Genomic DNA, 16,489 nt, shown 5'->3' with positions numbered 1-16,489 from the left:
TACTGAAAATCAGAGAAGTTATGTTAAAATGCATCGAACCATAGCTAGACCACGCTTTAAGCCTACTCTACACGGTTCCGGTCTCTGTATTATAACAAAGAAATAGAGGCACTGGTGCACGTGCAAAAATAATTTACAAAGATGCTACTGGAACTGAGGGGTTATACTTATCTGAGGACATACCCATGAGGAACGGTTAAACAGGATGAGGCTTTTTTATCTAGAGAAGGGAACTCTGAGGGTAATCTAATAGATGTCTTTATAATTATGAAGGGATACAATTGGGTAGACACAGAAAAGTGTTTTTGTGGGGGAGACCAAAATAAGGGGTCATAAATATAAGACAGTCACTAAAATAAATGCAAAATGTGTTTCAGGAGGAACATTTTTTTTACCAAAAGTGTTAAGAATGTGGAACCACAAGGAGTATTTGAGATGATTGCCCAGGCATATTTAAGAGGAAGCATTGAGAGAGAGAAAGTAGTAGAAGGAGGTGTGAATGGTTAGATGAAGAGGGTGGGGGGAAGCTTGTGTGGAGTTTAAATGTAGGTTGAATGGCCTGTTTCTGCATTTTAAATTCAATGTAAAAGATAGCTAGGTATAAATTAGTGAGCAAGGCCTATAGAAATGTTTATTTTGATACTCCAGGTCTTAATAAGATGTAATTGCATAAGTTAATCCATTTAAAATATCTTTGTTAAGCACAATTAAGGGCTGGATTTTCACCGAGTAAGGATGACTCGGGCACCCTATATAAATTTAGCTTGGCTTGAAAACAATTCACGTTCACACTTTAAACAGATGTATATCACCACCTCAAAGTGATCTTTATAAAACTCTCCGCCGAAAAAGGAGCAAAACGCCATCATCCAGCTCCCTGGCCATTCGGGCAGGCCCCGATTCCAACATTTCCTTCCCCATTTCTGGGGTTTCCAATTTTCGAGAGGGTGGAGGGGTGGTTCGGGTCATGAACCCATACCCTGCATCCCGACCCAGCCAAATCCATAGCAGAGATAGACATGTTTGAAATTTTCATGGAGTTGGGCCGGCTTTCAAAGAATCGTGGTTCACAGTGCATCAAGAGGTGTAGTGAACCATGATCTGCATAAGGGAACCTTTTGAATGGTAAGTTCAAAATGTCCTCCTCATGCCCCATGCCAAAGTATGCCCTCCACCCACCCCCTATAGACCCTGATGCCCCCATGCCAGGATATGGTCCCTCAAACAACCTCCAATGCCCCTCATGCCTCCCATGCCAAAGTATCCCCATTCAACCCTATGACTCCTCATGCCCCCATGCCAAGCAATGGCACTTCCAGGCCCGTTCACCCCTTCTATGCACTGTATAGAAGCAATGATCCCTGTGCTGATGGTAGGATTTGTAAATAAATCTTTTTAAAAAAAAGTTATTCTCTGATAACTTTCCACTTTCTTAAAAAAGCCCCTTTTTAACTAGAGCCCAATAAAACTGTCAATCATCCAGAACCTTCAAAATATCATTGGCTGAAACTGCAATCATTTGACATCTTGTGTAAATAAACACTGTGAAATTGACAGCCTAGATCAGAGAGCCAGAGCTGCCGATAAGCAATGTTTTCCCTGGGGCTCAGGTGTTTCAACGATCTAATGGATTTCTCTGCTTTCAGCCAAGAATACATAATAAGCCTTTACCAACACAGAGCCAACTAATTGGGCAGTCAACCATTTATCATGTTCTCCAGTTAGACTGAAGGGCAGCACTGCTCTTAAATTCTTCCAAGAGACTGCATCGCAGTCAATGACTTTGGATTTAGTGAACTGATGAGTTATTTTCTGTAGGATGAAAGCATTTCAGGCTCTAAGATATTAAAGGAAGGTGAATTTCTTAAGTATGTTTCTATTTTGCTAATCGCTATTTGCGCACCCAGTTGTATTGATTTTATGAAGTCATGCATCCAATGGGGAATCTTGTCTTTCAGGAGTAAAGTCATTGGCATTATACAGGCAGCAACACAAATGACAAGTAGGTATTAATTACTCTTTGTGTGAAGTAGTGCTTCATCTCTTCAGTCCTGAATTTCCTTCTGATTAATTTTGAATGAATTAATGGGGCAGAATGGTTTCCTATACCTTTGCCTACAAAGAATCCATGGCAGCAATGAGAGCACTCTTGACAAATGCTCCCATTAAAATTAATGGATGGTTAATTGTGAGGACTACCCCCGTAATTTTCTTGAAAGGCACTCCTAGTGGCTAAGGCTCCATGTTAGAAGCATCCATTTGTAGAATTAACACCTTACACATTCACTTAGCTGATAGATTAACAATGCTCATCAACTGTTGAACTAACTAGCAAAATATCTGAGATTCAAAAGGTTTACTGGCTGTACCTGTAACTGACTCTGCTTTGTCTGTCCCAGCGCCAGAGTGTTTTGCTCTGAAGTTGCAGTGGGCTGATTGCTTTCTGAAATGGCACCTGCACTCACTTGCTCAAGGTTATGGGATGATCAAGAACTGCCCTTGAAATTAATGTTTCTTACATGCTAGGAACATAAGAGCATTAGGAACAGGAGTAGACCATTTAGGCCCTTGAGCCTATTCAATTGGACCATAGCTGATTCTGTACCTTAATTCAATTTACCTTCCTAAGCTTCATATTCCTTACCTAACAAATATCAATCAATCTCATTCTTGACTGTTCCAAATGTCCTAGCATCCACAACCTTTTGGGAAGCGAGTTCCAGATTTCTACGACCGTCTGTGTGGAAAAGAGTTGCTTTATTTACCTCCTAAATGGCTTATCTCTAAATTAAAAACTGTGTTCCCTTATCCTTTATTTCCTCACCAGATGAATCAGGTTCTCTGTATTTACCTTCATGAATCATTTTAGTGATCTAAACGCTTTGATCAGATCACCATTAACCTCCTATATTCAAGAGCTCCTGCTTCTTCAACTGAGAGGTGATATGACTGCACCTTCCAGCCAGCAACATTTTTCCTTCACTGTTAATGTTGGGAATGTGCTGCAATGGAGTACATGTTTTAAGTTGGTAATCAAGAGCAGCTGTCCCAAACTGGGGAAGTATTAGGGCTTCATTACAAGAATATAAAAAGGTGTTCACACTAGGTTTTGGGGGGAATTGGAAGAGTCTGGCTAAGACTTTCTGGCCCAGCATGGCAGGATCAGCCATGGGGGATTCGGCGGCCCAGTCAAAAGTCCATTGGCTTTCAGTGGGATCGGATGACCCTGGCGATGGGTGGGGCCAAAAAACTCCACCCTCTGCGTCTTTACTCTGCAGGCTTGGAAATGAACCTTAAGGTCTTAAGGTACAGGCTGGCTTCAGCCTCATTCTTCCTCAATGTATGAATATTGGATTGAACACTCACGTGCTGTCACCAGCTGCAAATAGCCACTTGTGGTCTCTGCACCTCTCCACTGCTTTCCACTCTGGCTCACTCTCTAACTTGAAGAGGTAGGGGGCAATCTTCGACTTGAAGCCATAATGCCTGTAAAATGGCCACATTTACAGTTTGGGTCTCATTTAAATGCTGCTGTGAGCTGCAGGCAAAAAAATTAGATGGCAAACTGCAGCTCTGCGGTTGTGCGAGGGTGGAAAGTTATGCCTCCTACTATGTTGATCCAGCACCCGCAGCATTTTGAGGATAGTATTCCAGATTTTTATTACCTTTTTGTGAAAAAAGTGTTTGCTGATACCATTCATAAATGGTCTATGCCTAATTTTGAGATTATGTCTGCTCATTCTTAATTCCGCCACCAAAGCAAACAATTTATCTGTATCTACCCTATCAAACCCTTGAATATTTTATGCAACTCGAGAAGATGATTATTCAATTTATCCCTGTTCCCCTCCACACTGCACTTATTGGATATCTATCTATGATGCCCACTGAGGTAGATTTTCAAATTGCCAACTGGATTTGAAACTGGTGTTGCTTGTCCACTGTTATAGAAACCATCCGATTTAATTCCCGTTGAACGTTTACTCATTGTTATTTTCCACAAGTGCAAGCTTGATGCCATGATAACACAAAAGAGAGAAAGAAAGACTTGCATTTATTTTCCTGCCTTTCATGACCTTGGGAGTGCTTCACAGCAATGAAATACTTATGAAGCACTATCAATGTTGTAAAGTTAGAGCCCTGACAGCCAATTCCCACAAACAGCAAAGTGATCATGATTAGATGATCTATTTTTGTGATGTAAATTGAGATATAACTCCCCTGTTCTTCTTCCAAATAGTGCAATGTGATCTTTCACAGCCAGCTGAGAGGTAGATGGCTGATCTTCTCCCCTGGTTTCCATATGACGCATGTTTTCCATTTTAAAAAAAAGCAATACGAATTCCTAAAAGGCCCTGATTTGCTGGCTCATGTAACATTTATTCATTCCAGTGTGTGAATATTTAATTGCTTTATTGAAAATTTCTCCCTTCCAGCATATAAAAGTCATTCATCCTATATTAAGAGTGGCTGATTTTTCAATTAGAAATTCATTTATTTGACCTGGTGACCATTTTATTACAATTACGTCATTCAACTCACAACATCCTTACTGTGCATGTCCTTCTTGGAAAGAAAGAAAATTTGCATTTATAGGACACCTTTTATAGGATGTCCCAATGTACCTTACAGTTAGTAAAATACTTCTGAAGTGTAGACACTCTTATGACATAGGAAATGTAGCAGCTAATTTGCACACAGTGTTGTTTGAGGGACACATTTTGGTCAGGGCAGATAGGGCCTTGGTTTAACTTCTCACCAGAAGGGTGATTTTTAAAAAATTTGTTCATGGGATATGGGCGTCACTGGCTAGCCCAGTATTTATTTCCCATCCCTAATTGCCCTATTTAGAGGGCATTTAAGAGTCAACCACATTGCTGTTGTTCTGGAGTCACATGTAGGCCAGGTTAGGTAAGGGCAGTAGATCTCCTTCTCTATAGGACATTAGTGAACCAGATGGGTTTTTACAGCAATTGGTAATGGTTTCATGTTCATCATCAGGCTTTTAATTCCAGATAATTATTGAATTCAAATTTCACCATCTATCGTGGTGGGATTCGAACCCGGGTCCCCAGAGAATTACCCTGGGTCTTTCTGGAATAATAGCCCAGTGACAATGCCACCACCTCCCCCATTAGTATTATAATAGGCTAATTTTCTTTCCTTTACCTTGGTCATCCCTTTCAAACCAAGGGTTTATTCTGGTCTCCCTCCCAAATCTTAGTATATGGTGACACTGGGGTGATTTGCTGACAAAACTTTTGTATCCTGTGACGTTTGTTCACCTCTGCTCTACGCTAGTCCACACAATGACATCCATGGTTTCTTCAGCGCTGCCAAGACAATCTATGGTGCAAGCACTCAAGGGCTCACCCTGCTGAGAACCGAGCTAAGAGAAGCAGTCAGTGCTCACTGTCAAGAATATTTGAGGAACTCTGTCAACTACAAAGGCTTATGGAGTATCTTCCTTAAATTTGGTTGCCCTCAGAGATTTGTCACCATCCTCCGCCTACTCCATAAAGACATACAAGCCTCACCATTGGAACCATCACAGTTCTTATCTCAGTGAAGATTGGGGTCAAACAAAGCTGTGTCATTGCATCAACCCCTTCTCCATCTTCCTCACTGCAGAAAATTCTCACCTCCAGAAAATTACCCACAGACGTGGAGATAACATACAAAACAGATGGGAAATTGTTCAACATGTGCTACATCAATCCAAAACCAAAATCTCAGTCATTGAGCTTCAGTTTGCAGATGACGACTTGTGTGCATGCTCACTGAAAATCTGAGCTCCAGATTATTGTTGAGTCCTTCACCAAAGCAGATGAGAAAATGGGTCTTTCACTAAACGGCAGGAAAACTCAGGTCCACTTGCAACCAGCTCCCACAGCACAATACCTCCCCCTTCGATTAAGAGCAGCGGGGAGATCCTGGAAAATGTGGACCTCTTTTCATAGCATTGGAGACTCCTCTCGATGAAGGCAGGTATAAGCATGAAGTTTAGCATTGCCTTCAATGTTCACCTCAGCCTTTGGCTGGCTATGGGAAAGAATATTTGGGGACCAGGATCTCAAACACGAAACTAAGGTCATGGTTTAGCAAAGCAGTGATTCCTGCTCTACTATAGGCTTCAGAGACTGGACAACCTACAGTAGGTACCTCAAAGCTCCGAAGAAGGACCATCTGTGGTGCCTTCGCAAGATCCTCCAAATTCCGTGGCAAGAAAAGCAGTCCAACAGCAGCTTCCTCTCCCAAGCCAACATGCCCAGCATTGAGGTGCTAATCACACAAAACCAGCTTCGTTGGGCAGGTCATGTCAATTGTATTCCTGACACCAGGCTCACAAGGCAACTGCTTTAGCTGGAACTTAGTTGCACCAGGAGACTCCCAGAAGGACAGCAGAAACGCTTCAGCGTCGCCCTCAAAGCAACCCCGAAGAGGTCAAACATCTCTGCTAACTCACAGAAGACTCTGGCTTGTGACTGACCAAAGTAGAGAAGGTTCATTTGGGAAGACAGTGAACACATCAAGAGACTCCATTTGTAACATGCAGAGATGAAGGCGAGGCATCAGAGAAAGCACATAAACCTCCAAACAACTCATCTACCAATCCCTTCAAACACCACCTGTCCCGCTTGTGGCAGAGCCTACAGATCATGCTTTGGACTAAACAGCCATTCAGAACCCATCGAGCCAGAATGGAAGCAAGTCATCATTGACCCTGAAGGGCTGGCTAAGAAGACATCTTATAAGGCCTCCATGTCTTAGTCTTTGAAATGGGTTTTGTACAATCATCGTTGAATACTTTTGCATAAACTTTCTACATTACACAGTGGACTGTATGAAGTATTGCTATATATATTGGTCAATTTCCAAGTTAGATATTTTAAACATGTGAAAATATTATTACAGATAGTGCTCAAGTTATTAGCTTTGTTTTGCTACTTCTAAAGGATTCGTCTATTCTGAAACTTTGAAAGCAAAATAGATCATGGTATCTTGATTTTTGCCTGCTTTTAATAATGATAAAAAAGTAATTAAACCTTTAATAGAATCTCTCCGCATCCGATTAGGCAAATGTACTTAATTACAAAAAGAGGATAGAGTTTTTACTTCTTTTAGCAGTATTTTTATGAGAAGGATGCACCATCTGTGCTTAATTAAGGAAGTTAAGGGTGGTATCAAATTGCAAGAAAAGGCATACAACGTCATGAAGTTTAGTAGTAGGACAGAAGATTTGAAAAATTTTAGAAACCAACAAAGGATGACTAAAAAATAATAAAGAGGGAGAAATTAGAACATGAGAATAAACAATAAGGAAATATAAAAATAAGAGCTTCTACAAGTATATAAAAAGGAATAGAGTAACTAAAGTAAACAATGATCCCTTAGAAGATGTGACCGGGGAATTAATAATGGGAAACAAGGAGATTGCAGAGACTTTGAACAAGTATTTTTCATCTGTCTTCAGGATTGAAGACACAAAAAGCATCCCAAGAAGAGTAGAAAATCATGGGGCAAAAGGAAGGGGGTAACTTAAAACAATCATTAGACAAAAAGTACTAGGAATGTGAATGGGACTAAAGGCTGACTGGTCCCCCGGGCCTGATGGCCTGCTTTATAGGTTCTTAAAAGAAGTGGCTGCAGAGACAATGGATGCATTGATAGTAACCTTCCAAAACTCCTTAGATGCTGGAAAGTTTTCAAAGGGTTAGAAAACAGCAAGAATAACATCTGTATTCAAGAAAGGAGGGAGACAGAAAGCAGAAACCTATAGGCCAGTTAACCTATCATCCATCATTGGGACAATCCATTATTAACAGGGCATTTGGAAAATCATAATACAATCAAGCAGAGTCATCATGGTTTTATGAAAGGGAAATCATGTTTGACAAATTTATTTGAGTTCTATGGGGAAGAAAGCAGGGCGGATAAAGGGGAAACCAGTAGATGTTGTGTATTTGGATTTCCAAAAGGGATTCAGTAAGATGCCACGTAAAAAATTACTACAGAAGATGGTGTTGAGGGTAACATATTACACAAATAGAGAATTGGCTAACTAACAGGAAACAGAGCATTAGGATAAATGATTCATTTTCAGGTTAGCAAACTTTAACCAGTGAAGTGCCATAGGGACCAGTGCTGGGGCCACAACTATTTTCAATCTATATTAATGACTTGGATGAAGGGCCCAACTTTATTGTAGTCAAATTTGCTGACAATACAAGGAATAGTTGTGAAGAGAATACAAAGATTTTGAAAATGGATATTATAGGTTAAGTGAGTGGGCAAAAAACTGGAGATGGAGTATAATGCGGGAAAATGTGAGGTTGTTCACTTTGGCAGGAAGAATGGAAAAGCAGAATATTATTTAGATGTGGAGAGACTACAGGAGGCTGCAGTACATGAATCACAGCATGCAGGTATAGCAAGTAATTAGGAAAGTAAATGCAATGTTGCTCTTTTTTGCAAGGGGGATGAAGTATAAAAGTAGCAAAGTCTTGCTTCAACTGTACAAGGCATTGGTGAGACCGCACCTGGAGCACTGTGTACAGTTTTGATCTTCTTGTTCAAGGAAGGATATACTTGCATTGGAGGCAGTTCAGAAAAGGTTGAATTGGTTGATACTTAGGATAAACGGCTTGTCTCGTAAGGAAAGATTGAGCAGGTTGGGCCTATACTCACTGAAGTTGAGCAGAATGAGAAGTGATCTTATTGAAACATGTAATATTTCCAAGGGGCTTGACAGGGTAGATGCTGCGAGGATGTTTCCCTTTGTGGGGGAATCTAGAACCAGGGGGCATAGTTTCAAAATCAGGGATCTTCCATTTAAGATAGACATGAGGAGGAATTTCTTCTTTCAGGGTCGTTAATCTTTGGAATTCTTTTCCCTAGAGAGAAGTGGAGGCTGGGCCATTGATCACATTCAAGGTTATTTGATTTTTGATCTGCAAGGGAGTCAAGGGTTATGTGGCATGAAGGGGGGTGTGTGGGCAGGCAGGAAAGTGGAGCTGAGGCCTCAATCAGATCAGCCACGATCTTATTGAATGGCGAAGCAGGCTCAAAGGATCAAATGGCTTCCACTTGCTCGTATTTCTATTCTAATGATCTATTCTCATGTTCCCCCATAGAAAAAACAAATTGTAGGTGTATTTTAATACTTTCCATCTCATGATGTAGCAGGGACAGCTGGCACCCGTTCCACAAACCATTGAACCTTTGGAAACAACAAAAAACACACAGGTGCTCTGAAATAAAAACAGAACATGCTGGAAATAGTCAGCAGGTTTGGCAGCAGCTGTGGGAAAAAAAAACAGCAGTCAATGTTTCAGGCCTCTGCCTCATTTTCAAATGTCACAGCATCATGGGCCAGAATTTAACAGCACTGAAATGGATGGCGTGGGTGTGGACCTCTGACATCGTCACACCAGAGCTGCATTTCACGGAGCAACCCGTGAGGGAATGGCACTCGATTTTTCGAAATACGCAATTGACAGGTAGTCAACACCATTAAGGATCCAATTAGCCACAACTAGGGGGAAACAGTGGCATAGTGGTAATGTCACTAGTCTAGTAATCCAGAGACTCTGGCTAATGCTCTGGGAACATGGGTTTGAATCCCACCATGGCAGCTGGTGGAATTTGAATTCAATTAATAAAAAAAATCTGGAATTAAAAGCTAGTCTCAATTGTTGTAAAACCCATCTGGGGAACATTCATTAATGTCCTTTATTAAATCTGCTGCCCTTATCTGGCTTGGCCTACATGTGACTCCAGACCCACAGCAATGTGGTTGACTCTTAACTGCCCTCTGAAATGGTCGAGCAGCCACACGGTTCAAAGGAAATTAGGGATGGGAAACAAATGCTGATCTTGCCAGTGATGCCCACATCCTATGAAAGAATAATGGAAAACTTCATGGGCTCCTCTGAATTTTGCCAGGAATGCATGAGTGCCACAGGCCATCTGAGCCTTGGCAGGTCTTTAAGGGTGACAATGGGGTGGCGGCTGAGGTCATCACTGCAATTGACAGCCATGGGGACAGGCACAGGAAGGGTAGTGAAGTGTGGCCAGAGTATTTAGTGTGAAGGAGTGGTACTTGAGAGACAGTGACCTGGGTTCGATCCCCCATCATGCCAGTAAGCTCCTGGCATGGGGATCAGAGAGGTGCCTGACGGGAATGGAGTGGGCAGCATTTTAACAGCAACTGTCAGAGTGGCCCTTCAGACTGGCGGTGCCCAAGTGCCATGGGCATTGCCCGTTCAGGAGGTGGGTGCTCCAGTGAGGAGATCCCGAGAGGCGGGAGGTGCGGACACACTCTTCAGTAGAGCAGCAACTTTCTGGCCAACTGCAGGGCCAGCCTTGAGATTTTGAAGCAGCAGATGGCGACAGTGGGATCTGTGAGCAAGCACTAGCATGGAGAAGATGGTGCCCTGTCTCATGGATGCACAGACAGAGGTTGAGCTACCTCTGGATGTCAGAGAGGCAATATTGCCAAATACTGCCCCGCTTCTGGGAGGCCATGACTGATCTTTACACTATGCTGTCAGAGGAGGTCAGCTCTAGTCGTATTGGTGGTCACCAGTGGCTGTCAAGATCACTGTGGTCCTAAATTTCTATGCATTAAGCTCCTTCCAGAAGCCCACAGAAGACTGGTGTGGCAGAAAGTTGAGAGGGGATTTGATAGATGTATTCAAAATCATGAGGGGTTTGGAAAGAGTAAACAGGGAGAAACTTTTCCCTATGGTGGAAGGATCGAGAACCAGAGAACTCTGATTTAAGCTGATTGGCAAAAGAAGCAAAAGTAACATGGATTCTTGCCAACGAGAGATACCCACTGCTGACACCAGTGAGGACCCTTGGACGGAGATAGAGGAATGCTACAATGTGAGGCACATAGCAGCCCAACCATCATTGCATAGTCTATAGGTCTTCTCAAGATGAGATTCAGGTGACCGGATCATTCCAGTGGGGCACGTCAATATGCCCCAGTGAAGGTCTCCTGGATTGTGATAGTTTGCTGCACATTACACAACCTAGTGCTGCAGAGGGAGGGATCCCTGTCCATTGAAGAATTAATGGAGCATGAGGCCTCCTCAGATGAGGAGGATGATGAGGAGCTGATGACCAGCTGCAGCATCCTAATCTACATGAGGGGCCACATGGAAAGTGTTAAAATGTGGCTGCAAGGGAGACGATCAATATGGATGACCCTTCCCACTGCAGCTATCCAACCAAATAAAGGTCCACATTCAATTTACACTGTTACCATTCATTTCAGTTCTAAACCCAGACCCCCCTCACCCACTGCCACCTGGTACTTCTGGATGTACAAAAGATGACCACACATGTCATGGTCCCTCCCAACCACCCCTGGGCATGACCCATACACTCCTGCACTACTAAAGAGCCACCAACACTAGATGGAAACTTGTAGGAAACAAATAAGACCTTTATCACATACATCATCAGACACAAGCAGAAAAATCTTGTATATCAATTCACCTGTGAGACCTAAGTGCATCTTGTGTTGTTTTTTAATCCTTTTCTGAGTGCTCCTACTTCGCTGGCATCTGCAGTGGAGGGCAGGCTGCCACCCTTGCTGCCCTATGGCCTGGGCTGACATTGGCAGCCATTCTTTGGCTGCCTGAGGCCTGGAGGGTCGGCATGCTGGGGGACTCCTGCACAGGATGCGGAACCTCCTCTGGCATTGTGGCAACTTGAGGCGCTTGAGCTGGCAGAGGAGCTGAGGGAACCACTGGCTTCAGTAGGAGTGCCTTAACAGGAAGTCTCAGGGCCAGAAGGCATCTACTTCTCCTCCCTTGCAAGGCACGCTTGAACCTCTCTGCTGACCTGAGAAAGAAAAGGAGACTCCAGATGCCTCGCCCACTAATCCCGACCCTACCCCTCCCTGCCAACTGCTTGCACTGCTTTCATGAGCTCATGGAGAAGATGATGTCATGCAGTTCAGGATTTTCGGCATCTACTAACTGGTCTTCTGGATCTGACTCTCTATGAGAACTGCCAACCATAAAACGGAGGAGGCCACTGAGCTGATGAGAGAGAAACGGCAGCAGTCATGGTTTGCATGGACTCCTCCATGATCCAAGCTAGTGTGTCCCCTCTGAAAATTCCGGTGGACCTTCACACACCTCATGCTGAACTTCCAGTATCTAACACCTCATAGGTGAGTCCAGTGGTAGATCAACAACCTGGGATTAGCCTGGACCCCAGGCCTCCCATACTCCTCAGATTGCCAGTGACCTTGGCTGTCATAGCCTCTGACAGCTGGTCAGGTGCATGTGTGGTGCTCAAACCAGCTAGTGAGCCTGAATCTACTCATGAGCGCATACCCAACAAAAGTGAAAGAATTTTTGCTGGTTTGGGGTGGGGGACTGGGGGAGTGATGTGGTGGTACACATTCTGAGGTCTTCTCCTTTTCCTCAGAGGTGGATAACAGTCCCTCAAGATAAGAATATAAGAACATAAGAACTAGGAGCAGGAGTAGGCAATTCAGCCCCTCGAGCCTGCCCCGCCATTCAATATGATCATGGTTGATCTCATTTCGGCCTCAACTCCAATTTCCTGCCCTCTCCCCATAACCTTTCAACCCATTACTAATTAAAAATCTGTCTATCTCCTCCTTAAATTTACACAGCGTCCCAGCATCCACTGCACTCTGAGGTAGTGAATTCCACAGATTCACGACCCTTTGAGAAAAGTAATCCCTCCTCATCTCTGATTTAAATCTACCAACCTTTAGCCTAAAACTATGGCCTCTCATTCTAGAATGCCCCACAAGGGGAAGCATCCGCTCCATGTCTACTTTGTCTATCCCTTTTAGGATCTTACGTACCTCAATTAGATATCCTCTCATCCTTCTAAGCTCTAGCGAGTATAGGCCTAAACTGCTCAATCTCTCCTCACAAGACAAGCCCCTCATCTCTGGAATCAATCTAGTGAACCTCCTCTAAACCGCCTCCAATGCAACTACATCCTTCCTCAAGTAAGGGGACCAAAACTGTGCACAGTACTCCAGGTGCGCTCTCACCAATGCCTTGTACAGTTGCAACAACACTTCCCTATTTTTATACTCTATTCCTTTAGCAATAAATGCCAAAATTCCATTTGCCTTTCTTATTATCTGCTGTACCTGCATACTAGCTTTCAGCGATTCATGCATGAGGACACCTAGATCCCTCTGCACTGAAGCATTCTGTAGTTTCACTCTGTTTAAATAGTAAGTCACCTTTTTATTCTTCCGACCAAAATGGATAACCTCACACTTATCCACCTTAAACTCCATCTGCCAAATATTGACCTATTCACCTAACCTGTCCATATCCATTTGTAAATTTCTTATTTCTTCAGTACAACTTACTTTCCCACCTATTTTGGTGTCATCTGCAAATTTAGCTATAATATCTTCTATCCCTCAATCCAAGTCATTAATATAGATTGTAAATAGTTGGGGCCCAAGGACCGATCCCTGTGGCACCCCACTAGTTACAGCTTGCCATCCAGAAAAAGACCCATTTACCCGACTCTCTGCTTTCTGTTGGTTAGCCAATCCTCTATCCAAGCTAATATATTACTCCTAACTCCGTGTGATCTTATCTTGTGTATTAACCTTTTGTGTGGCACCTTATCAAAGGCCTTCTGGAAGTCCAGATATACCACATTTACAGGATCCCCATTATCCACTTTGTTTGTCACATCTTCAAAGAACTCTAGCAAATTAGTCAAACACAATTTACTCTTCATAAAATCATGCTGACTCTGATGGATTGCATGGAGATGGCAGCTCCCTGTTTCTGTAGTTGACCCTGCTGCCAGTCCAGGCTATTTCCTTGGTGTTTTGGGCCCTCTTTTCCTGCTGGAGCATGGAGGAGTATTGTTAGTCACCCCACAAGAGCAGACACAATGTTAGCTACTTCTTCTGTGGCCATTCGAATACCTGTGGACTTTGTCCACTCTGGTGCCACCTTGTGAGTGTTGACAGTACCAGTCTCGTAACCCTTGTCAGAGCTGCAGTCATTCCTTTCACAGGAGATGCTGTAGCCTCACCCTACTGTTACCAATATAGTGGGTTCTCTGTCTCCAGCTGCCGCACCTTCATAATTATCTATTTGCTGACCTCAAGTGAACCAAGGTGTGGTGCTGACTCTTGCTGAGTAGAAAATGTTGCTGATATACTTGCTGTCAGGTTTCTCCTTTGACCCCATAGCTGTTGACCTCCTCTATCCAGACTTGTTTGGTTAGGCGAGGAGGCCTCCTCCTAGCCCTGAGGAAGAGGACCTCCCACTTTGCCTTGCTTGAGTAGCCTGGAGGAGAACATATGGGGATGGGGGAGGGGAAATCATCTATGAACTGTGGGTCACCCAAGATCTCCCTTCTGCCATACCGATTAGGCTAATGGGCTGAAGGGTCACAGGCTGTTTGCTGGGTCCAAAGGTCACAGGCTGATGGACTGAATGTCACAGTCTGACAGGCTGAAGAGTTACAGGCTGCTTGTTGGCCTGAATGTCACAATCTCTTGCTCATATGAAGAGTGAGCTGAATGGTGGTGGACAACTAAACAACTCACTGGAGGAGGAAACTCCACAAATATCCCCGTCCTTAATGATGGGGAGCCCAGCACAGCAGTGCAAAAGATAAGACTGAAGAATTTGCTACAATCATCAGCCAGAAGTACCGAGCAGATGATCTATCTCGGCCTCCTCCAGAGATCCCCAGCATCACAGATGCCAGTCTTCAGCCAATTCAATTCACTTCACGTGATATCAAGAAATGGCTGAAGGCACTGGATACTGCAAAGGCGATGGGCCCTGACAATATTCTGGCAATAGTACTGAAGACTTGTGCTCCAGAACTTGCCACGCCCCTAGCCAAGCTGTTCCAGTACAGCTACAACACTGGCATCTATCCAGATATGTTGAAATTTGCCCAGGTATGTCATGTACACAAAAAGCAGGACAAATCCAACCCGGCCGATTGCCACCCCAATAGTCTACTCTTGGTCATCAGTAAAATAATGGATGGGGTCATCAACAGTGCTATCAAGTGGCAATAACCTGCTCACTGACACCCAGTTTGGGTTCTGCCAGAGCCACTCAGCTCCTGACCTCATTACAGCCTTGGTTCAAACATGGACAAAAGAGCTGAATTCCCGAGGTGAGGTGATAGTGACTGTCCTTGACATCAAGGCAGCATTTGACTGAGTGTGACATCAAGGCGCCCAGCAAAACTGGAGTCAATGAGAATCAGGGAAAACTCTCCGCTGGCTGGAGTCATTACTAACACAAAGGAAAATGGTTGTGGTAATTGGAGGTCAGTCATCTCAGCTCCAGGACATCACTGCAGGAGTTTCTCATGGTTGTGTCCTCGGCCCAACGATCTTCAGTTGCTTCATCAATGACCTTCCTTCCATCATAAGGTCAGAAGTGGGGATGTTCACTGACGATTGCATAATGTTTAGCACCATTCACGACTCCTCAGATACTGAAGCAGTCCATGTCCAAATGCAGCAAGATCTGGACAATATTCAGGCTTGGGCTGACAAGTGGCAAGTAACAGTCACACCACACAACTGCCAGGCAATGACCATCTCCAACAAGAGAGAATCCAACCATTGCCCCTTGATGTTCAATGGCATTACCATCACTGCATTCCCCACTATCAACATCCTGGGGGTAACCATTGACTAGAAACTGAACTGGACTAGCCATATAAGTACTATGGCTATAAGAGCAGGTCAGAAGCTAGGAATCCTGCAACGGGTAACTCACCTCCTGAATCCCCAAAGCCTGTCCACCATCTACAAGGCACAAGTTAAGAGTGTGATCGAATACTCCCACTTGCCTGGATGAGTGCAGCTCCCACAACATTCAAGAGGCTTGACACCATTCAGGACAAAGCAGCCCTCTTGATTGGCACCACATCCACAAACATTTACTCCCTCCACCACCGATGCACAGTAGCAGCAGTATGTACCATCTACTGTAGGAATTCACCAAGGCTCCTAAGACAACATCTTCCAAACCCACTACCATCTGGGAAGACAAGGTCAGCAGATATATGGGAACACCACCACCTGTAAGTTCCCCTACAAGTCATTCGCCATCCTGACTTGGAAATATATTGCTATTCCTTCACTGTCGCTGGATCAAAATCCTGGAACACCCTCCCTAAAGGCACTGTGAATGTACTTACACCACATGGATGGCAGCGGTTCAAGAAGGTCACTCATCACCACCTTCCCAAGGGTAACTAGCAATGGGCAATAAATGCTGGCCTGGCCAGTGAAGCCCACATTCTGTGAATGAATAAAAAATAAGGATAGTGTTTACATGTGCTTAGTAAACTATATTCACTGCTCATGGTGTGATCTCCTCTGTACTGGGAAACCAAATGCAGATTGGATCATCATTTTGCTAAACACCTCCACTCTGTTCACAAGCGTAACCCTGAACTCCTTGTCACTTGC

The sequence above is a fragment of the Cetorhinus maximus genome, chromosome 7 (assembly GCF_964194155.1).
Source record: "Cetorhinus maximus chromosome 7, sCetMax3.hap1.1, whole genome shotgun sequence".
In the NCBI taxonomy this organism is placed as follows: Eukaryota; Metazoa; Chordata; class Chondrichthyes; order Lamniformes; family Cetorhinidae; genus Cetorhinus; species Cetorhinus maximus.
Note: the sequence above shows the minus strand (reverse complement) of the source record.